We start from the raw sequence: 23,773 nt of genomic DNA, 5'->3' as shown, positions 1-23,773 counted from the left end.
ATATTTAAGGAACTAACTTCTACCATTTGCCTATTCCACTAAGTGCGTCCACTATGGTGCATAATGAAGAGTCTACTATATTGGGAGGGGTAATATTTTAAGGCAAGATTTGTTTTACTCTACAGGTATTTAATTTACAGCTAATGAGTCAGTTATGTTACTAAAATAGCATAGTTATTTTAAATACATTTATTTAGATGTAGGGACTATATAATTAGTTTTTTAATCCTTTTTTTTACTCTATATTTCTTAATAGCTAGTTCCTGTTTAGTGTGCAGTAACTTGTATCAAACCTAAATGAAATGCTTTTTGGAGGATTGTTCTTTAAAGCTTTACCGAAGAAGTAAAATTTGCTTTTTAATTAAAAGCCTATTTGAAAAGACAAACTAAGGGTATGTAAGCATCTCTAAGGCACAAGAACACACCATTTGGTTATGGTGAATGATGATCCAGGATCACTTATATCTTCGTTTGTATAATGCTGTAAACACATGCTCACTGCCTGGGAAACTCTATCTGTGGGAACTCTGTGTGCCAGGGTGCTGCAGTGCAGCCCCTCCATAATGCTCGCTGCCACCTGACGTGTGAGGGCACAAAGCCTGTCTCAGAGCACGCCAGTCAAGTTCAACATCTCACCTTTATCTGAAGGTGCTTAATGACTCAGGGTATCAAAAAGACCGAGTCCTTTGTGACAACTTGTTGACACTTTTGGGGTTTTGTCTCATTAGAACAGTCTGACATAAATGTAGTTTATCTGGAGAGGCACTAATATTTTTGGTGGACAGACTTGCTTGATACAGTGGAATGAAATCCCACAAGAAACAATGACCATTTTACACCTCAGCAAGTGCCTGCTTCAGTTGCAAGGCTTTTCTCTTTACTTAGCTTGATTAATGAAAACATATGCAAAATTTGTATGTAGGTAATTTTAATTTATAAAGATGAAGCAGGTCACACACTTCTCTTTCAAGCAAGGGTGCCAGAACAAAATTAAACTAAATTAATTTGTACTGGTTGTTGTGGTAGTTTTAGATGTTCTCATCCTACAGTGATGAATGTCTATGAAAAAAACTGTGTGTTGGAGAAGACCACATATGACCACAAGAAAGATAAAATAATTGCTAAGTCAAGACATTAGGTCACAAAAATGTCTAAATTCAGACATTATTGAGCTCTTATTACAGTACATAATCATATGTAGAAAACTGCTGCAGAAATGCATTTTCAATTGCTTTGCTCTTCTCTAATGATTGTCTCTGATTTTTAAAGGCTGTAGTCATGTTAATATAGCATTCACTTCTTCAGCATAAATTGTCTCTGTGGTATTATGACTAGTCCTGATCCTGCTGTGTTGCAGACCAAACATCTGCTTGTTTGCTTGTTGCATTTTCCTACTAAAGACAGCATAACCAGATTTCAGCCTTCACCTACATGATCATCTTGATATTGTTTGGCCCATGTGATGCAAAAATCACAGAAGTCCCCATGCAATTGAATTTCTAAAGAAAAACCAATTAGTTAACGAACTTTTAATCATAACTTCTTCCTGGGTTTTTTTGTTTGTTTGTTTCATATTTTAAATGAATAAAGAGAATTCTAAAGTTTTGCTTGTGACTTTCCTAAAGCATTTCATGTAGCAAGCTTTTTGTTTACAGACTTTATGGGAAAGCATTCACAAACTGGGGCCATTGTTTATTGTCTTGTAGTAAACAGCAACTCTCTCAAACAACTAGCTACAGTCCCCTGGGAATTGGACTCAAACCTCTGAAAAGCCACTTATCATAGAGTAAATGCATGAAAGAAAAATGTTAAAAATTCACAGGAGGATTTTGAAAGACCTCAAAGAGATTAAATGATTGTCTATGATGCCTAGCTCAGAGTTTAAAATAAGATACAATACAAAATTATACCTGGCAGATCTAAACAATGCATCAGTAAATGCCCACATACACAAAGTGTAGGGCCTCTACTAAGAAACTAAATATTTGAATATTAATACTTAATATATTTATTCTGTTTGGAGACATTATTCTTTTTCAATATGTTTATTTAGAGTTGAAGCTGTGGATGCTGTCTAGTAGATTACATATCATCCTTCCAGTCAGTGGACCAAGAAAGAAAAATGGCAATAATTAGTGTTCACACCTAATCACATAAAGGGAGCAAGGATGGTTAATACACAGATTTAGGCAAATATCAATATGTTGGGGGACTTACTGTTGTGCACAAATGGCATTAATTAAAATTATTAAATCACTTCATAGTTGGCTATAGTATAACCAAGGCCTAGAACTTACCTTACTGAATAGAACAAACTCTCATTGGGTTTAACAGGTCTTTTCCAGTACTAAGCATATTTATGTAATTAATTAGGAAGAAAGAGATGATAAAAACATGACCTTTTTTCCTTCTGTGGAGTAAATATCAGGTGTCAATATTAACAGTAAGGCAGCTAACATTTCTAATGTATCAAGACAACTATTTGGAATATTGACCTATGGAATAAACAAGTATCGAGATTTTGTCATCCCTTCTAAATGTCACAGCACTGAAAATCACACAGGGAGAAAATTGGAATGTTAAATGGAAAGCTGCTGTGTTCCGCAGCAACAAGGAAACTGAGACCCATGGGCTAAACCACAGTACTTGTCTATTGTCATAGGTTAAACAAAGTCCTTCCTTCCTTCCTTCCTTTCCTTCCTTTCTTTCTTTCTTTCTTTCCTTCCTTCCTTCCTTCCTTCCTTCCTTCCTTCCTTCCTTCCTTCCTTCCTTCCTTCCTTCCTTCCTTCCTTCCTTCCTTCCTTCCTTCCTTCCTTCCTTCTTCCTGCCTGCCTGCCTTCTTTCCTATAAAATTTTTCCATTCACTACAGGTAGCAAAAGTACACACTGTGGTACTCAAAACAGGGGTGATTTTTTTTTTTATCTTAGCATAGGTGAGCACAACAATGATTTTAGTTTGGGGTTAATTATTTAGAAGATTTTTACCATGCCAGCCAGTAAAAAATTATCCTATTAAAAGGTAATGTAAATTATTTAAAACTAAGTATGTAAACATACTTGGCTGCCACACTGAAATTCTGCCTTAATTTGATTCAGAGATATACTGAAAAAGAAAAGGTAGTCTGTTTCAGTGAAATTTGAATTAGTAATTTCTTTTTTCCAATACAGTACTTGCAATTAAAATTTAGATTTGGTCATAATCAACACTAACTCACTAGCACCACAAAGTGGGAGTAGAGTCTCTGGTACATTTTTACTAAAACCAGTGCAATTACACCTGACATTAACAAGTGTGGTTGAATTTAACAACATGTTTACATTATAGGTATCAATATTTCTGGTTGGTGTACTTCAAAGAAAGAATAATAAACAAACTTCTACCAGCACTCTTAGGGCAGATAGATTGGCATATGTCTCCAGATGTGTGGAGTATGTGTCACAAATGTGAAAGCATGTCTGAGTTTAAGCATCTAGTGACCAGTGTTGTATGTTGAGCTGTCAATCAGATTAATTTTTATATCACTTTATTATGACACATTTTTATCTCTTTTGCTGTTCAAATTACTTTGATAAATTGGAGAGGGGGATTGTTGCCCCACAGTAGCATCAGATACAGAATATTTTTTTTCTCATTTGTCTATATATTACAGTTTAAGAAGCATACTTCTAATTAATCAAATTATTTACATATCAAGATGCAAATCTTGTGTGGCCAGGGTTTTTTTGTTATTATTTTTTTAGTTCATTTCATAGCCAAACTAAAAGAAATATATGACATACACTGCATTTGCTTCAGAAAGAGTTAGTGATTTGCTGCTGCAAGTTTTTCTTTCCATTTCCCACTGCTTCTATCAATAAAACTGATAGTAGTTGCCCTTAGAAGCTTCTGGTATAATACCATAAGCAGTAAAGATTTAAAAACATTAATTTAACAGACAATAGATTATAGAATCTTGTTGCTTATTAACTGAATTATGGGGAAGATTCGTATGACAGAAAAGCTGAAATTCCCCTTGGCTAGGAATAAAAGGTTCTGTTGTGTCTGTGGCTTTTTTTTTTTTTTTTTTCTTAAAGAGCAGAGAAATTAAAATTCTGCCATAAACTTTTGCCCAACATTTCTAGTTGTTATATGCCTTGCCTATGAGTTCTTTCCACGATCCACTTTATTTTTTTTACTGCTTTACAGATTTAAATGTACCTGTCTTTTTTCAGAAGGAACTGTTTTATTGTAAGGAAGCATATTTATTTCAAAATTAACTGTGGCTCAAGGCTCTTGTGAGACAGTCACAAAGCTCATATAATTAATATAATTTTTTCTGGGGTCACATAATTATAAGAATCAGAAGTACACTTTACTCCACCAGTCCAGGCTGTGGTTTAAATGTGTATCAGCTGGTTGTGGTCAGCCTTTAAAGGAAAAGCAATCTGGTGAAGGAATCAAATTTGTCAATTATATCTGACTCACACATAGTAACCACTAATCCTTTCCTTTGCTGCACTATAAATCTGGAGAAGGGGAGAATTAGAGACATTTCTGTTGTTTACTTAGTGTGAATATATTTAAATGCTACTTTGTATATTTACAGTGTGATGCAAGATGATGAAATAAATTTCATAATTATTTCGTCAACTTCATTGTTATACCTGCAACTTCAGAAACACCTCGTATTTTTCAAAAACTAGCCTCTTGCTCCAAAGCACTCAAAAACGAATTTACACAGAATGCACAAAGAAACATGAAAGAGGAGTGTTAAACTGGTTGGCAGGTTAGAGCAGAGAGGATATTTTAGGCACTGTAAACAGTTTTGGGAATAAAAAAAGGAAGTAATGCATGAGATATGGATACACACAGTAAGCAGGACTTCATCAGAGGAAAGACTTTATCAGGAAAGAGTAAGGACTCAGTCTACTTGTAGACTAAGGCAGACTCTTGAAAAGCCTCAAAATTGTGAAGGAGAAATTTGACCTTGTAGAGTAATGAGACAGAAAACCACCTGAGGGATTGAGAGAGGACTTGACATGATCAGAGTCATGAGCAAGAAAGATAACCTTGGCTGCAGTGTTTGGAGTGGACTGGAGGATGGAGATTAGAGGGAAGAAGGTTACAGAGGCCACAGCAGGTGAGAGATAATGAAGACATGAAGCAGGCAGGAACAGAAGATGAATAACGGAAGATACTGTAGGTGAGACAGAAGAGATAATTTGGCCAAGGAGCCCAAGTTCAGATATTTGAAACTTGATTATGTAAAAAAAAAAAAAGTAGTCAAGGTTCCTATTTGACCTATTGACATGAAGCAGCCAACTTACTGTAGAAAAAGTCACAAAGCTTTCTAGATCATCTATATTGTTATCTGTCTCAATACATTCATGTATATTGATAGCTATTTCTATATTTTGACTGTAGAGAAGGAAAATGGAAATCAGGTGACACAAGTTTATTTTGTCAGCTCTGCTACTGATTAGGCCTGTGATCTTGGATAGGTGTTTTCTGTTTGCTGTGCTACAGTTTCTCTGTTTGTACAGCAGTGAAAGAAGTTCTTTCTCTTCTTTTTAAATTTGTAGATGAAAAATTATAGATACTGCTCTCAAGACTTAGAATTTTCTCTAGAACTCACCTCAGAATATGCCATCAGGCCACTCCACATGGACACCTGCACAACCACAACTTGGGTAGCAATGGTCCTTTTATAGTGGCAGCATCCCAGTGCCTGATGATGTGGTGAGTCCAGATGTGTTTGGCGTTGCAAGAAAGTTGAACGTGAGTGTGCCCAAGTAGGTAGTTTTGACTGGAGGTGCCACAGCTCACTTTGTCTGAAGCCATCAGAACCAAAATATATTTGCAGACACACTTCACCTACCACTTGGCTCTGTGGATTTCATATGGCTTTGAAATGTATTTTCAAAAGACAGTGATGATATTCTTCCCTGAGAATGATTCATTCAACATGCCAAAGGGTTTTTTAATATACTGGTAAACTAAGACATAAAGGAGACAAAGTACTTGTTGGGAATTTCACTCCAATACATTTGGAGTGTCACAATTCTAGTTCAGAAAAACTGCAGACAGCAAATGATCATGCCATAGAAGACAGAAAGAGAAAAGATATAGCTAGCAGATTAACCATAAGCCTATGGTTAAAGAAAGAGTACCTCAGCAGTAAACACAGACATAACAGTGACTGTAATTTTTGCTAAATCACAGTTAGACTCTGCACTGATGAGTAAAAGCAAGAGAGAGTAGAAGCTGGTAAAGAATATTCTTTCCTCTGAGGCAGTGTTTTTTGTACTGCTGGTACTGAAGCTAAGACCCCAAGATGATGAGGAAAAGGGGCAAGGTCCTTCACTATAGTGCTGAATGTGGCTATAGCTGCCAGCTTTTCACCAACTGATGTTCTGAGTGCCAGAATTCCTGTGGAGATAATTTTTGTGGTTTACTCCCTGATTTTCTCCCTGTAAGCTATGAGTATAGAAACATGTTTGCAACATCTACTCTTCAGATAAGTCAATATTTAGGAAAAAAATTGAGATTAATAGCTTTTAAAACATTAACTGCACATTAAAAGAATGGTCCAGTAAATAATATCTTTTGAATTTACTATAGGAAATCATGTTGTTAGAGAGCAGAAAATTCTTAGACGGATAAAGATCACTCAGGAAGAGACCTTTCTAATGTGGTAAAGGAATATAATACAGAAAAAAATCTGTTCAACATGTGAGATAAACTTTTTTACTTCCTAAATTAAATTGTTGCCATTTGCTGCTGAGACAATTAGCAGGTGTCAGTTAGAAGACACAATAGATTATACACCCAATTACTTTCTCTTTTTAGACAACAGTTTGCAGTCACAAGAACGCGTGAGGAGTTTTAATCAAAGATTAGAACTTTTTAATTAAATACGACCGTATGTGACTAGTCATTTGACATTAATTACTGTTTTAGTTGGATTCCTTTTGATTTGTAAAAGGCCCTGAGCACTGCAAAAATTTTGTCACATCATAGAAACTGCTGATTATTAAAACAAAAAGTTTTCTTCATCAGGCCATCACTCTCCTGAAAAAGAAATGTAATTTCAAAAGTGAAATGGCTGGCTTAGAGGAGACCAATGAGTTTTGAAAGCAAAATAACAGATGGTACTTCAGCTGACTTCCCTTAGAAGGGACAGTCTGAAGGCACTTAATTGTAATGATTGATAAGGTCTCCTGTCAATGCTCAGCAAAACTTTCAAGGGGCTAAACAGCTGGCATGAGGTTCATGTGGAGTTTTAACTAGCTGACTACCCTTTGGGGTGTCTTAAAGCTAACTAGCATCACTGATATTAATAGAGGATATCAATCAAAATGAAATGCTCTTGCAGAAACTGATCTGAGACTTCAAGTAATATTTTAATTTGTTAGCCTATAGAGAGGAGGATAAATGTTAACAGTGTCCTTGTGAGATAACTTTAAATTCAAGTCCAATGGTGGTATCAGTATTTGCAAGTCCTTTTGTGATTTTAGCTTTTTCATACACTCCACTTATTCAGAGTAGAGTGGGAACAATGACAATGAAAATCCTTATCTGAACAGCCGGCAGAAAGAGAAGGGGAAAAAAAAAAGAGAGAGAAAGATATAAAAGGAGTAGGAATAATTCTTAGCTCATGTAAAGATTAGGGGTGAACTTCACACAAACACTTACATACTCAGAGTCACTGTGCCTTTCTTGGTGAACTTTTAGAGAGATTTGTCTGTCTGTCTGTCTGAAGGTGAATTAAGAAAGCCTCTAACCTGCAGTGGCACATTGCAGTTTCTAAACATCTGGCTTGAATGCATGTATCTGTAGCTCTTTTCATAGCCTACCAAAATGGTGCTCAGTGCTGAGCTACGGGGTCTGTCTGCCACAGAGCTTGTTCCTGGAGATGACAGCTTGCCTTAAACTCAGAGTGGGCAATTAATATCTCATGGAGAAAGTTCAGAAATGTTTGAACCAGTGATAGTCGATTACAAGCAATGCCAAATACAAATCTGGACTTGTGTGCCCCTGTTTTGCCACAGTCTAATCATACTCATAAGTTTTAAATTGGCAAAGCAATTAAAAGCCTGTTTCGGACCCCAAATTTAAAAAACACTTTGCACTGAGACTCTTTTGTGAGCAGAAGACATGATAGAAAAAAATAATATTACTTGGAAGTAGCTAATCTCCACAAATTGATACCAGATTTACATGCAAGTCTGCTCCTTCTGGCTGTCAGCACAGGAGGTTAATCTGCAGTTTGAGTAACAGTTAAATGGGGTAAATTTACTCAATGGAAAATCGAAGTCTAGTTTATAACCTGGTCTGAAACTCAACAGATCAGAGTTCATTTCTGTGGCAGTCTTCCTATATGACTGTGAAAGAAATGCCTTTCAATTTTTTGTAACTCAATTTTCTAACTATAGAAAGATGGCAATACCTTTCTGCTTCTCTTAGTAGATGGTAGGACTGTGAAAAGTTATCTGTTGCTGTCATTGGTGCAGCACCTGGGACAAACAGATGCTCCTAAATACTGTCGTTATTTCTAGCATAAATTGTATTTATGCCTATTTTTCTAGTTTAGCCTCCAGCCTGCTACAGTCTGAAAATCACTATGGAAACTGTGGTGGTAAATGTGGTATTTAACAAACAGTCTTCATACCACGTCTAGGTTAAATCTTTTCCTAAAACGATCTGAATCACTGTGTATTTCCTATAGGAGTGCAACCTATCCTTTCCTGGACAGAAAAGTTCACTCCATTCAAATAAAAAGATTACATTTAAAGTGAAAAAAACTATCGTTGTGTATGAAGAGAAGCACTGTAGGAAACTTTAGGTCTAGAATGAATGAAAAAATGTGTGCTTTATTATTGAAGAGATATTGTTTTTCAAGGAAAAAAAAAAACACTGAGGAGAAACACAAAATTATCATAGCATTTTGTATTCACTGCATCAGTTATTTCCCAAAGAAAGCCTATCAGTTAAAATGATGAATTTTAACCTTTACCAATTCTTCTAGAGAACATTCAATTTATATTCTTCAGGCACTTTGCTACTTGTTCACCATACTGATGCAAAATTATTGTTTTTGTAATATTTATAAAGATCTAGTTACAAGTTTTCAAGGACATATTTCGCTTTTTTACCCCAAATCTAAATCCTTTAGTATAAGATAAGAAACAAATGGAACAAAAATTAACATACAGTATACTTACATGCCTCTATACATTAATATTTAAATAAAGTATTATATTGAATACAAATCTGGTGGTCAATAGAAAATACAAAGGTCATATTATCACATAGTACAGAAAGCTTTAAGAGATGAATACCAATGAATAAACATTTCTGTATAGAATCTTTTTTCCTCATTGCTCCTATGAGATCAAATAATGTCTATATGAAATCAGTGGTTTCAAACTCCTTTTATAAAACCAATCCTGTAACTGTTGTTGGCAGAACTAAACTTGAAAAAATAAACAAGCTACCAAACAAAGAAACAAAAAGCCCCTGGTTTGCATATAGGTTCAAATATTGAGCTTTGTTTAGTTTGTGTCTCAAAAAATTTCTGTAGACGTGGAGTCCATTTTTCTTTAGCCACTTTAGGACTCTGGGCACCTTTTTTAAGAGAGCAGTAATTTTACAAATGAATATTGCAGCCCTTGATTACTGCTGCAATGTTGCAGCATTAGATGCTATCCTTGCTCTGCAGTCTAAGGGTGTATTGGGTGATAGGCCTGGGATGCAAAACTGCCAGCAGACTGAACTGGGAGATGGTGTGTAAGAGGGTCATGAAGAAATGGGATGACCTTGATGTTTACTTGCCTTCTGTTTAGATCATTTTTGTAGAGTAAGGTTAACAATTGTAAATTCTTCAGAGAATTTTCTTTTACTTTTTTTCTCCTTATTTTCTATTAATTCACTTCCAAAATTATGTTTCTGGTCCTTCAAAATTAGTTGGCCATGTGGATCTCTGTAGGGGATTTTGGATTTTTTCTGGAGAGCATTCTGAGCAAGCACAGAGACAGGAAGTGCAGGGGTTTGCCAAGGATGAGAGAGAAGTAGGAGGCTTCAAGAAGGTACATGCAATGAGTTGGTATCCTGCAGATAAGGAATATTGAAAGCACTGTTAGAGGATTCAGGGGTGACAGAAGCACTGTCCCTGCTAACTACAGAAGACTGTGGCATTTGCTCCAGCTGAGAAGCTTCCAGAATGACTGAAATAAAGTGCAGAAGCAAGGACCTACCTTTTAAGATCATGGAGGAACTTGATCATTTAAAGTGAGGGGAAATGGTTTAGTTTATAAGTTAATTGTTAATTGAAAAATTTTTTATCATCTAGTCATTTTGAGTCTTTTTGTCCAAAAATGTAGCTATCCTAGTTGAAAGAACTGATAAAGCCTGTACTTTCAGTTTCTTTCAGAGAGCTCACTCTAGCAGAAAGATCTAGACTGGTCCCCGTCAAAGATTTGGCTGATTTGGGGTCCTGCCAAAGCTCCTGTAGATATTCCAGTGTATCTGAAATACTCAGAATGTGTTTCAGGCTCTGCTGTGAAGCACACTGAGTAGTCTCTGTTTTATGAAATTTTAATCTAATTATCAAGACACCTACCAGTTTAATGCTGTGAGAATTTTGGTGTTAATATGCATGGCCTCTGGCAAGAACTTAGTTATAAGGGAGATATTACCAGTGGAAATGTTAGTCACCTCCTAAGTGATATCAGAGACTTGCAAATGTCACTGGTACAAAACCTTCCCACATAGGTACCTAAAGCAGTAGTTGTAGCCTAAGAATAAGCTCCAAAAGAAAGCTTGTGTGCTAATATATGTTATTTGCTGTATCTCAGGAACTGAATTTTGCTGAATTAGACACCTAAGAAAAGAATATATAGATATTGGAGTATTAAACAGAGATTTCAAGATCAGTCAACTTGAAATTATAAAAATGGATGTCCGAACACCCTTTCCCTTCCAATTTGAGAAGGTAACTGTGAGACACACTTAGCTACCTGCATGAGGCTGGACCTCACTTAGGAGTCTGCCTTTCTTATGAGTAGCTCAGTGTTTAGAGCAATTCCCACAACAGCTGGGGATTTGGAATAAAACCTAATTCTTCTATTCTGTAAGGCACTGCACTGAGTGGAGAAGAGTCAGATTTGCATTCTGGTCCCTACTCTTGCCATCACCATAACTTTTTTATGTAATGGCACTTTAATGTAAATTGGGTAGGGAAGTCAGTGCCCAGTTCCCCCTGCTATTGAGTACTTCAAGCACTGTGCTGTATTCTTCCAAAGCTGTTGTATGTGAGTGTGGAATTCTTGCTTGGCACCTACCTTTTGAATTCACTCCAAGCTCTTCTGAAGAAAAAGTCTGATTTAAGAATGTGCTCGATTCTTTCCTAAAGTTAGTTTGTATTAAGTTTGAGAACCTGCTTTAGAATGAACAGCAGTTGATTTGACTATCAATCATTTAAATAAATTTTTGAAAAAAGTTAATGTGTATTTTTTCTACATTTCATTATTGTGCGGTGGGGAAAAAACCTTTCTGTGACAATGACAAAAATGCACAGATCCATTTTAAGCTTGGCTAACTGACACAGGAAATATTCTATATTTGTAAGTAGATAGCCAGCAATTTATTCATCCACATTAGGAATGAACAAGAAAATGAAATAAAAATTCCCCTGCAGAATTAACAGAAGTTCTCAGTTTGACAGAGGGGATGAAACTGTAAGATAATAACATTGAACATAGTGATTTTCTACTGCATTTACCTCAGGCAATAGCACAGTGATATTTAAACAAGTTGGTAATTATATGAAAGATGTCAAATAAAAAACATTCAAAATTCAAATTTATATAAAACTCTGTGAGATATATTCAGGCCTCTAACTTGTATAAGTAGGTAACACAAATCCAAAGACAATTCTTTTTCAGGACGTTGTAAGAGTTGTGGGTGTTACTGGTATATCTTTGGTAAAAAATGAAGAGTTCTTAGACAGATTTACTTTGATGTCTCTCATTACATGTCAAAGTCAGTACATAGTACATCACTTTATCTCTAGGGAGATGTTTCACCCTATATTTTTGCCTGTCTTTGTAATTATTAAAGGGATGGATGAAGAATACATTTTAATCTTTTATATAGGTGAAGAATTGTGCTATAGTAGCACACCTCTGCACTTCAGGGGTGCAAGTAAGAAAAGTCTGCAGCTTTTTTAAAGTATCCCATCTAAAATGTTTTTACTGGAGATTGCTTGAATTAATGATTTCACTCCACAGATTGATCCCTATTGCACTATACTGCTTTCTAACATAGACATACATTCTAATCACTAAGCCTTCCATCAAACAAAAATAAAGTCATTAAATTTACAAATATTTTTCATGGGCTGCTACTGGGTTTGTAAATTTTATTTTAAAATAATCTATTTTTTTAAAGTTATATTTTCTTCCTTTAATAAGCTGCTAAATTTGTGTCAGGTACAACTAAACAAACAGGGTATCTCAGTGACATCAAGGCAGTGGTATATCAGAACTGTCACCTGTTTGCACATCTGAAGAGGGTTTTTTCCTCAAGACAATCTCTTCTGCAATTTCAGTCACTGTCTGAAAGTACTTATGTGAATCAAAACAACAGGGATTCATGCTTTATGTTGGAAGGAAAAGTATTAAGATCCAGGAACATCACTGATGGGAAATGTGTTGGTATTCCATTGAGGACCTTGATCTAAACAGAATAAACAGCATTGTGAGGGATCACCAGTTCAATGGAAGATCGTGATCTGAGAAAAACAGAATACTGTGGATAAATACAGTGTTGAAGGAGAATGAAAAATAGTTGTATCAAGTGCAGTGTCATTATCTTAGAGGGCAATAAAGTAGGAGCTAAATCAGATGCAAGAGAAAGAAAAAGAAGCAGCTAGTTCTATAGCACTAATAGTCTATCAGGGAACAACACTCCCTCGTGAAGCAATTACAACCCTACTATGTATCAGGTAAAATTACTTCAGTAGAAACAGTAGAAACAGATAAATAGTAATGTCACCATACAAGGACCCTTAAGTTTGAAATTTTAGTTTGCATTTAAGTCCTACAAACTGCTGAAAATGTTCTTAGATTCTAAGACATTTTGCAGGATTCTTTTTTTCTGAGAAGCAGACAACTTGGAGTCTTGAGATTCTTCTTTTCTTGAAGATGTAGTATTGCCTATGGAAATACCAATTTAATTCCTCTATTAGAGTAAAAGAACTACGAACATAAATATTTGATGTGTAGATTGTTGAAGACAAAAATAAAAACCACAGATCATGTGCTGGAGGCAAAGGGATAAGAAGAGAACCACTGATAGAAATTATCACTATCCTCCCTTGCTTTCCATCTGCTGGCCCAAATAAATTAAAACTGTAATAAAAAGCAAGTATATATGTCCTGATTTCATGTAGGAGAAAACCACCAAAAATGAACATAAATAGTGCTTAGGTCTTCTGCCATTGTTTGTGTAACCTTCTCTCTTGGCCCTTAGATCAGAAAACCCCTGTATGCCAACTACTAGTAAACAACAAATGAAGTCAAAAATACCTGGAGTAAGAATTAATTATCAAATTAGAGCTCTCATTATTCATTTGTAAACAAATAACTTGGAGTGAAAAAAAGAGCTCATGTTTGAATTTCAGTAATGAAGACACAGCCAGTAGGAGTGACATCTTCCACCTACACAGCCTTGTCAGCCTTGGTGCATCTAGAATATGCATAATTCAGAGCTCTGCAATAACATTTCTCTAGGTCTCTAGTCTGTCTAACATCAAGCTAGTATCAAGAGGTTAGGAACTACTGTCATGCATGAGGTGAGTCATTTGCTGCTGAGATCTTGAAAGTAAGACTAGTCATTAACCCATATATTTTTGGCAGCCTTAACTGTTCCTGTATCACAACCCAGAACTTTAGGAGATGGCATCTCTCAGCTTATCCAGCACAAACTTCGCTGCTCCCTGCATACTCACTGCAGCATTCCTCATAAGACAGAATGAATTGTGTTTGTTCAACAGAGCAAAGCCTTCAGGCCAGCCCAAATTGTCAGTGTCTCAGAGAAATTCTTTGGAGTCATCTTGCCATGAACATTTTATCTTTTTTAGAGGTAGGGGACTTTTTCTCTTGTGAACAAATCTTATTGTTCCCTGATTTGGAACAACAAGGTTCAAAAAGAAAATATGTTTCAAAGAGCTGCACCCTGTAGGCAAGTGGACAAGCAATAAAAGCCTGCTTATTCCCACCTCAACAACTGTTAACACTAGTTGAAGTCAGGCAGACACCCTACCCTAAGTGATTTTTTAGACTGTGTATTATGTTGCATGGAAATGATAGAGCATTGCTACAAAACTTGGAAATAGTTTTCACTGCTAACTTGTGAATAGATGATCATATAATCATTTGGATTAAAAGGGACATTAATCTGGTTCCAACTCCCCTGCCATGAGCAGGGAAACCTCCCCAAGACCAGTTGCTCAAAAGCCCCATCCAACTGGTGTGTTGCTCCGAATTAATTTGTAAAACCCGTCGCCTATTTATGTCTCTGTTTACATTTCTTTCTCTTTCATGTCTTCATCAATTTTTTTTTTTCTCCTTCTTCCCAGAATTAAAACATCACTAAGTAGTTCAGAGGAGGCCAGATTAAGTGAGTACTAGAAATACTGTAAATAAATACTTTCAATCCAAGCAAGCAAATGTTTTCCAGCTTTGAAATTATATGAATCTACTGAAAATATTGTCAAACATGGCATGGAGTAGAAAATATTCAATAAAATAAAATTTGTTTGGACTCAAATGTTGTGATATTTAAGACATTCCACATTTAGTTTATTTTATTTTGTTCTAAAATTGTCTAATACATTATTTCACAAGCATTAACATAAAACTTTTATTGGAAGCTACTAATTACTCTTTTCGGATAACCACACGGGGCCTTAATTAAAAATTGTAATCCATTTCAAAATGTACATGCCTATAATGAAAACACAATTCAAATGTGTTGTCATATAACTGGATTTTATTACTTAAGCTTAAGGAAATAGATATATTTTCTTTAAAAAAATACTCAGAAAGCATGATATTTCTCAACGTTGCAGTTGTTCTCTGCTATCCAGCAGCGAAAACAATAATTATTATCAGTTCTTCATGTTCTTAGGGTTGGCATTGGTATTTGTTTGCATGAAGAATGCAACCATGCAAAAGCACAGTAGCACTTTAGAGGAAGAGAGGCTGCCAAAGTCTCTGGTGAGGCTTGCCAAAAAATCACTCACAGTAGGGTGTCTCTACGAGCTCTCTCTGTGCATATAGGTCCTGCTCCTAAGGATAATCACCTGCTACTGAATAGAACTATTCATGGAGGCTGAGGGAGTGTCTGAAACAGTCCCAAACCTTTCAAAATTGCAAAGTTGCCAACACTCCCTTTTTCTCAGGAGTCCCCCGATTCCTGGTTAACTTGGTCTTGGTGCGATGTTAACACTACCACCCAGCCTTGGAACTGGAGTCAGCTTATAGTCAGACAGGTAAAATTTGGGATAGATTGCCATATACATCCTTACATCTATCTATGGAGGTATGTCCTTAGTCTTTCAATGTGTCTTAAAAAAAAACCCCAAAAATAGTCTTCACAGAAAATTCTATTCTGCTCATGCTGTCATCTTTCTTTTTTATTTTACACGAGACAAGTTTAATTGAGCCCAGAATGAAAAAGGTATGGTGAACTCAGATATATGTCACTCAGCTGAGAGTAAGTAGCTAGTTCCCATGAATAAATTCTTGTTCTGATGTTAAAGAATTCAGATGAAAAGAGTGAGATGCTGATTTTGAGAGCCTACACACCTTGGGGGAATAGACACCAAAGGGAATGATTTTGAAAAGTGATAAATTGCACTTCCTGTCTTTTGAACTGAAGGCTGGCAGTTAAACCATTGGTATACTAAGTAGATTTTTAAATCTTGAAGCAATCGATGCCTCCTCCATACAACAGTAGCCTAAATCGCTAAGCTCTGTGACCACCTGAGACATCATCAACAATTTGGTGAGGACAATTGCTGAAAAAATGTTTGTTTTGGCTCTTGAAATTAAGCCATTGTAAGCAGAAAAGACATAGGAAGCGTTCTCTGACTGTCCTTTGAGTGGGACAGAAATTATATTACTTCTGCATGTCAGAAGAGAATGTATTGCCTATGCCATTTGGTTGTGAGGACAATAGGAATAAAGACCTGAAAAAACATGAAAAACATGAAAAAACATTTAACTCTTCCAGCTAAAAACTAGGAGAGAGTTACTCATAAACTTTCTATCTCTTCTAATACCCTGTCTCTTGCTTCATGGAGACCCCACCTCTGCAGGCAGGTTGAACATCCATTTTCCTGTGGCTGCTGTAAAATTTATGGCTAATGGTGGCTCAGGGCTGGTAGCAGGCCTTCACTTTCTGTGAAGAAAAGTTCTGAGCATTAAGCAGATGTAAAAAACAAACAAAAAAACCCCCACAACAGCATAGCAGTATTTTCAGACTTTTTTTGAGATGTAGAAGTCAGTTCTCACTGACTTATATCCCCTGATTAAGCCTGGACTTCATCTGGGCAATGGATATATGTCTTCAGTAGCCAGGGCTGAACAAGTACCACCACTTTTAGCAGTAGTAAACTTTAAGCCTCACAGGAAGGCATTTTATAGATTTAGGTATTGTAAGGATTAACAAGTGCTGAAAAGAGATGACCTACATAATGATCTGGGCTGTAGTCAAGTTTGGGCTTCTACATCTTAATTTAGACTAATCTTAAGTGATCCCTAAATTCTCTTAGTTTCATTTTAGGCCAAAATCTTATATTGAATATGGCCCATAAGTTCTAGTTCTTTCTTGGATCTGGCTTGTGATGTTAGACACTTAAAAAGACTTTTATCCTTTGAGTTTTGAACTTTTTTTTTTTAAATGTTTCTGCATGGAAAACATCTGTGATGATTTATATATTTTTGTAGTAATCCCCTAATTCATTAGGAACTGTTTCTCCATTCAGAAGATTACTATGTAAATATATGTGCATAAATCTAGGGAAGTTTGCTTTTAAAAGGGACAGACACTCGGATTTTAGAACCATTTTTATTTGTAATGTTGTTTCCAGCTATGATAAATAAAGGTCTGAATTGTAGCAGAAAAGTGTGGAAATCAAGACCCTTGTCCTGCTCTGAATTCCAAGTGGGCAGGAGGTTTGCTGACGGTTCAGTGCAGGATCAGGGCCCTAAAATCTGAACTTAAAAGGGCTGACTCTTTTTTATTCTGCAGTGTTCAAATGGACTGCTTAAAAACCCTATAAATGCTTCATCTAGACAGCAGGGCACCATTTCAGGAACTGATTGCCCATTATAGTACTGACAATAAAACAGGAAAATACCCCAAGGGAGAAAGAGCAGGGCCTTATGACTTTCCCATTGAACTCAATGTGAAACTTATAATTTCCTGGCCCCACTTTGCAGAATGTGTCAGTTTTCAGTGGCCATTGCATTATGCTCCTATGTCTCTTTCAAGGAAATCTAAAATGAGGGGACTTAATACAGTGGAAAATGAGAAAAAATCATGGCATAAATATGAGTTCATATATACTAAAGAATATATATATATTTTCTTTATATTGTCTGCCCTCTCCCCAAGAATTAATCAACTAGAAGTAATACTTCTTTGATTTACATTTTCTCTGCTAGATTGTGAAAATGTGCTTGCAATACAGAGAAGTGCATGTCTGTTTAAACGATTTTTTTTAAGAGGTATTTTTAAAGCATCTCTGAAACAATATATTCAGGGAGAACAAATCAGACTCATTTACAGACTCATACATTCTCCTTTCATACATAATAGCCAAGAAAGCAATATATATACTGTGCCTCCTCATGCTGAATCTTCTCCGTGAAACTTGCAACACTTTGGTAGCAGAGAGCACCTGTCTGGATAATGTGAAGGGATAAGGGAGTATGTTAAACAAGGGCAGAGGGAATTGGGGAGGGATGCAGGAGACACAGATCTAATTGAAGCAATGCATTTTATTAATCTAGAGTGCTGTCTCCAGGCATGCCTAAAATCTAAATAATGATACTGAACTTCAAAGGCCCTATTCTCCATTCCTTGTGCACACGCTTCTGTTTAAGTCAATGGAACTTCTAAGTGTACAAAAATGGAGACTCATACTGTGAATAAACTGTTAAGAATCAATTAGCAATAAAATGCCGCTCACAAGGGAAAAAAAAAAAAAGACAAAATCTCAATTTCTGTTTAGTCAATTCTTTCCTATCTGTTAGTAGCATGAGTAGTTTGGACTAAGTGTGTGAATCAAGGTGTGTGATTTTGACCCTCTGGAGAACCATCAAAAAACCTGGATTGCATTTGAGACTGTATTTTTTTCACAAATGAATTAGTCTACTCTGCTGCTGTTGGACATAGCTTACATAGCACATCAAGCATAGTACAAAGTTGTGCAGCTTCTAGGTGGGCTCAGGGATTTAGCTTGTGTATTTTAAAACTCCTCTGTTGTTTTAGCATCTTTGCATATTGAATTATGTTAATTTCACTAAGTAAACATTAATTACTTGATGGTTTCATAGTGCTTTGAAGCTGTAAGGTATTCTGAAACTGATCATTATTAATTGTAATATGTACTAATGTTATTTTAACTTTATTTTTTAAAAGTCAAAGAGCTGTTTATCCTCTCCTTATTTTTAAAGGCATGCACTTAGAGAGAGCCACAGGGTCCAGTTCTCCATGTACCTTTTCAAGGGCCGTGCATAGGATGTTATTTACTGAGACACGGAACCCAAAGCCCAGCTATTACTATTTTCAGAACCTCAAATCCAAGGCATTTCTCATTTTTGTCTTCCTCTAGCAATATCATCAAAATGGACAACCTAGCACTCGGCTCTCTGAACCATGGAAAAACGGTTCTTGTCTACTTTCATAAGTAATTTCATATATTAGGTAGGATGTAATCACTGAATATACTACGCACCACCATACTGAGCATGATGCCATACGGTCTGGAATGTCCCCTTGGTCATTTGGGGTCACCTGTCCTGGCTGTGTCCCCTCCCAACCTCCCATACACACCCGGCCTCCTTGCCAGTGTGGCAGTATGAACAGCAGAAAAGGCCTTGGCTCTGTGCAAGCCCTGCTCAGCAATATCAAAACCATCTCTGCATTATAAACCCCATGTTCAGCACAAATGCAAACATAACTCCATACCAGCCACTGTGAAGAAAGTTAACCACTCCAGCTAAAACCAGCATAGTGGCTTTCTCAATTGCATTTAAATATTAAAATTAGCGTGAAAATTCTGGTATTGATTTTAATTTTAAAATTGTTGTGGCATACTGTTTTACAGCCTTCTTCTGTCATTAAAGAAGCTTAGTTAACCTGCAGATGTTGGCATAATACACTACTAATAATTGGCTGGTTTTTATAAGAATAGTATTTCATGGAGAAATGGGAGTTCATCCAAATCAATAGAATTTCTGATAAAATGTCCCACTTAATTAAATTGATTAGGTTTCACAATCACAACATATAGGAGGGGAAAGTATTAAGATTTATTTGCTTTGTTTTATGTGAGGAGTGCCCAGGGCTGCCCCAGGCCAGACACAGCTGGATCCAGGTGGCTCCAACCCATCCACACAGGGCACGGCTGGGCCGTGCAGCCAAAGGGTCAGTGGCACTTGGGGAAGACACGTTTCAGAAAGGGTTAGAAGTGTTACCTACCAGCCCTGTGAGAGAGGAGTGAGAACATGTGGGAGGAACAACGCCGCAGACACCCAGGTCAGTGCCGAAGGAGGAGCAGGAGGCGCTCCAGGCACTGGAGCTCACACTCCCCCGCAGCCCCTGGGGCAGACCATGCTGGGGCAGCTCGGCCCTGCAGCCCATGGAGCACCACACGGAAGAGAAGATCCACATTGTAGCCAATGGAGGACTCCATGCCAGAGCAGGTGGACGTGTCGGGGAGGATGCAGAAACGGCTGGCGAGCCACACTAGAGCGGGGAAAAAAAGCAGAAGGAGAAAGGAATGCCGTACAGGAGGGGCTATGGGCTGACCGCACCCCTCCATTCCCCACCCTCATGCCCTGATCAGCTTGAGGAGGAGGCCCAATAGTCAGGAATGAAGAAGGAAGTTTGGTCCTGGAAAAAAACAGGGAGTGGAAGGGAGGAGGATTGGTTTGCTTTTGTTTCTGAGTAACAGAGTCTGTTTTTAATTGGCAATAAATAAAATACCTCAAGTAAAATCTATGTTGGCTGTGATGATAATAAGTAAATAATCTTGTTTTCATCTCAACCTATCGGATTTTTCATTTTATTTTCTCCCCAGTCCTGCTGAGGAAAGAAAATCAGCAAGTGGTTGTGTGGGCACCTGGCAGCCGACTAAGGTAAACTCAAAATTCAATAATTTTTGTCTTAAAAACATTTGGGGATTTGTACTGATTTATGTGATTCTATGATTTTTTTTTTTCTTTAAATGTTGTCATATAAAATGAAATCTAAATTGTCCTTTATTTTTTTTCTCTTTTCCTTTTTTTTTTCTGCCGAATGTCTCTTCTTCAGTATTCTCTAAACACCTTGGTTTTCAATTATTCATGTGCCTACACTTGAGAATTTCACTCTAGTTTCAGACTTCTGTTGCTTTCTTCACATTAGAGGGCAGAGAATCACATCTCCAATCTTCAAATTTCAATGGTCTTCTATATACCATTGAAAGAATGAAAAAAAAAATGTTTTCCCTTTGCTCTCAGTGACAAAAGAGCAGCTATTGTTTCACCAACCTTTCTCTTCTTATTGTAAAACACACTGGAAAAATATTGGAAAATGCTTCTTTACCAAATGCTCTTCTCTGCAAACTTTTTCTCAGGGGAGAAAAGAGAAGTAAAGAAGATGTTAATGCTAAATTTCTGAAATATTTCTGTAAGCAAAACATCTGAGAATAGTACAACAGTTTTTGTTAGCCAAAAAGGCAATGTGGAACTAAAACAGTCCTCTGAACTCAATATAATATTTTACTATCACAGCTGACATTTCTATGGTTGATGCTTTTTAGGTACAACCTGACCAAAAGTTTTTAGGCAGTAATTAATATAATTTGCACATTTAAACAATCCTGTGAAGCTAATGAGTCCATTTCAATGGATGAACACATACTTTTGTCTGTGCTGCATCTGAAGCTTACTTAATAAAAAAGATACTTATTAATCTAAAGGTAACTTCAGCACCACTAATGGAAACTTATTAATACCATGTGGTAGAAAACTGGGGAGGAGGAAGTGAAAAAATGATCATTACATGTTAAACTCCAAAGAATATATAAGGAGTGCCAGTGGGGATGGTATGAAGCTAATGCCACACATGGAACCAGCCAGTGCATCCAAAACATTTTATCAACATTGATGAATTCCCTGGCTACGTGGAGATTATAGTGCAGAGAGAAGTTCCTGTGAGGGTAAATTGGAGAAGACTGTATGCTGGGAAAGAAGCTCCATAGACAAAAGTTGCCTGTGGCAGATGAAATGCATGAGCAGAAACTGCTGTACTGAAAAGTTGTAGCTAAGGTCAGCAGTGAGATTTTTTTTTTAAAGGTTATTTTTCTCGTAAGTCACTAAAATTGAGAGCAAGGTTGCTGGGGGATAAAGTGGTAAGAGATTTTCATTGAAAAACTCTTATGACATCTTTCAGGGCCAGTAAGAATTTTAAACTTAGTCATTGCTATTATTAGGCTAAAAGATTCACTGCAGATTAAAAAAAAAAATAAAAATCAGCCTATAACACCGTTCCATTCCAATGAAATTTCTCTGTTTTTGCTAATGTTTGGTTGATGTTTGCAGCACAGTAGATGTGTTGTAGAGTAATAAGTATTTCAGTTATAAGACAGAATTGTTTTAATTAATTTTCATGTTATTATTTAGATATATAAAGAAGTAATTTAAATACTTCTGCAGTTACTTTTTGGACATCAGATTACATTACAACAAGAAGATAACTAATTAAAGCTGATGGTATGTTGTTTTTGCTATGGATTTTTCTCTTAGTTTTCTTCATTGAGTTCTGGCCTAGATTTTTTTTTTTTTCACAGATTACCAGTCTGAAACAAGTACCAACTCAGAGAAAGAAAGAAGAAACTAGATATCAAAAAGGGGGATGAGTTTGAATATGCCCAGTGATACAAGGCACTAAGTACCTTAGTCCACCATATTCACAATTCTTTACATTCATGCAAATCGTCTTCACAGGTTTTTTGACTAGTTGAAGGTGTGCATACTCTGGCTGTCTAGCACTGAGCACATTAACACTGACTTCAGGGCTGAACTTCCTTGTGATTGTTGTCTTTCATCCAGACGAAGTTTTTCATGCAAAATCCTCTTAGATACTCAGTCAAGAAGAGACAGTATACCTTAGTACCATCCTGGGTAAATTGACACATTATACAAGTGTGTACAATTAGTGCTGAATATTAGATGCAGACACTGTGTCTGGAATTGTCTGAGATTTCTCATCCCACAACAGAACATTCTAGACATTTGGATACAGAAACATACTCTGGTCTAAAGTACTTTCTAGTCTGCATTATTTGGAAAAAGGAAGAAAACATCTTTTCAGAAAGCGTATTAAAGAATCCTCGTAGAGAATGATGTTATATTTTTCTCCCTTCTATCTTATGACATCATAAAATATTTAATGTTCAGCTTTTGTGGCACATATGTTTTCAATTGCTTATGAGTTGCACAAAATTCCTGGAATGAAAAGTGCTCTAAAGAACATTTATTTTCTCCTTATACCAACTTGGGCCCTGAGAGAGAGGAGCTCTGCATTTCTCTGTAATATGTCGAGACAATGTACAGCCAAAGGAAAATTTCAAACCCTGGAGTCTGAGCCATTTCAATGGTTCACTCCATCAGCTGTTTGAGCAGTTTGCCCAGATTTGTTAAGATTTCTTTGCTGTAGAATCTAAATACTGCTACAGATGGAGTAGCAGATTCCTTAATCTTTTCACTGCAAAGAAGTAGTTCTTTTTAAGAAAGATAGAATTTTAACATAGCTTGATGTTTTCAAAGGCAAACTAGCAGCAAAAACTTGAGTTTAAATGACTGGCATTTCTGCAACTGGAAGTAATGGTTAGATCAATCATGATAGTTGAACAGGAGAATTGATGAGATGTGTTTGAAGTTCTCCACTTAAGCATTGTGCACTGACAAATATTATTACTAAATAGAAGCTACACACGTGACCTAAAGCGCTCTTTAAAGAAGAGGATTTCAATATTTTTCTTTTGTGATACAAAATATAAAAAATTACCATTAATTTTATAATTTTTCAGCCTGCTGAAATATCATTCCCATTTATTATTAGACCTGCTATAAAAAAGAATTCTGGATGATAAAAACATTTGTTCTGTTTTTATAAGGAATTCTTAATTTTCAACAGCTTTTAGTTCTAACTAATATTGAACTAATACAAGTTTTAAAAAATTGTCTGGAATAAGATGCTTTCTTTGTAAAGTTTTGTCAAATCAGTGATAAATATTTGACTTTTTTTCTTGTACCTTTTATTATTTTATTGCTTTACAAGCCTCAGATTTTGCCAGTATTTTAAGCCATAAATCTTGCAGCTGTTGTTATTTAAATTCAAATCCTTCAATAGGAAATTAATATGAAAGCATATAAAAGAAGCAAGAGGCCATAACTGCACAGAATTAACAGAATTCTAACTGAACATTGCTTTCTCTAAGAACCTTTTTCT

General features: G+C 36.3%; 1 long non-coding RNA gene across 4 annotated transcripts in view; it reads left to right on the top strand.

Annotated features, from left to right (window-relative positions):
- The window catches only part of LOC148224823 (uncharacterized), a 66,717-nt gene that overhangs the window by 9,098 nt on the left and 33,846 nt on the right, over window positions 1-23,773 (top strand). For all 4 annotated transcript variants that reach the window (XR_015801511.1, XR_015801514.1, XR_015801513.1 and 1 more), the window contains exon 2: window positions 20,358-20,415. This is a non-coding gene — a long non-coding RNA (uncharacterized LOC148224823). The remainder of the gene's footprint in view (window positions 1-20,357; window positions 20,416-23,773) is intronic.

The sequence above is a fragment of the Sturnus vulgaris genome, chromosome 2, assembly GCF_052056855.1.
Source record: "Sturnus vulgaris isolate bStuVul1 chromosome 2, bStuVul1.hap1, whole genome shotgun sequence".
Classification (NCBI taxonomy): Eukaryota; Metazoa; Chordata; class Aves; order Passeriformes; family Sturnidae; genus Sturnus; species Sturnus vulgaris.
This window is presented reverse-complemented; position numbering and strand designations above follow the sequence as displayed.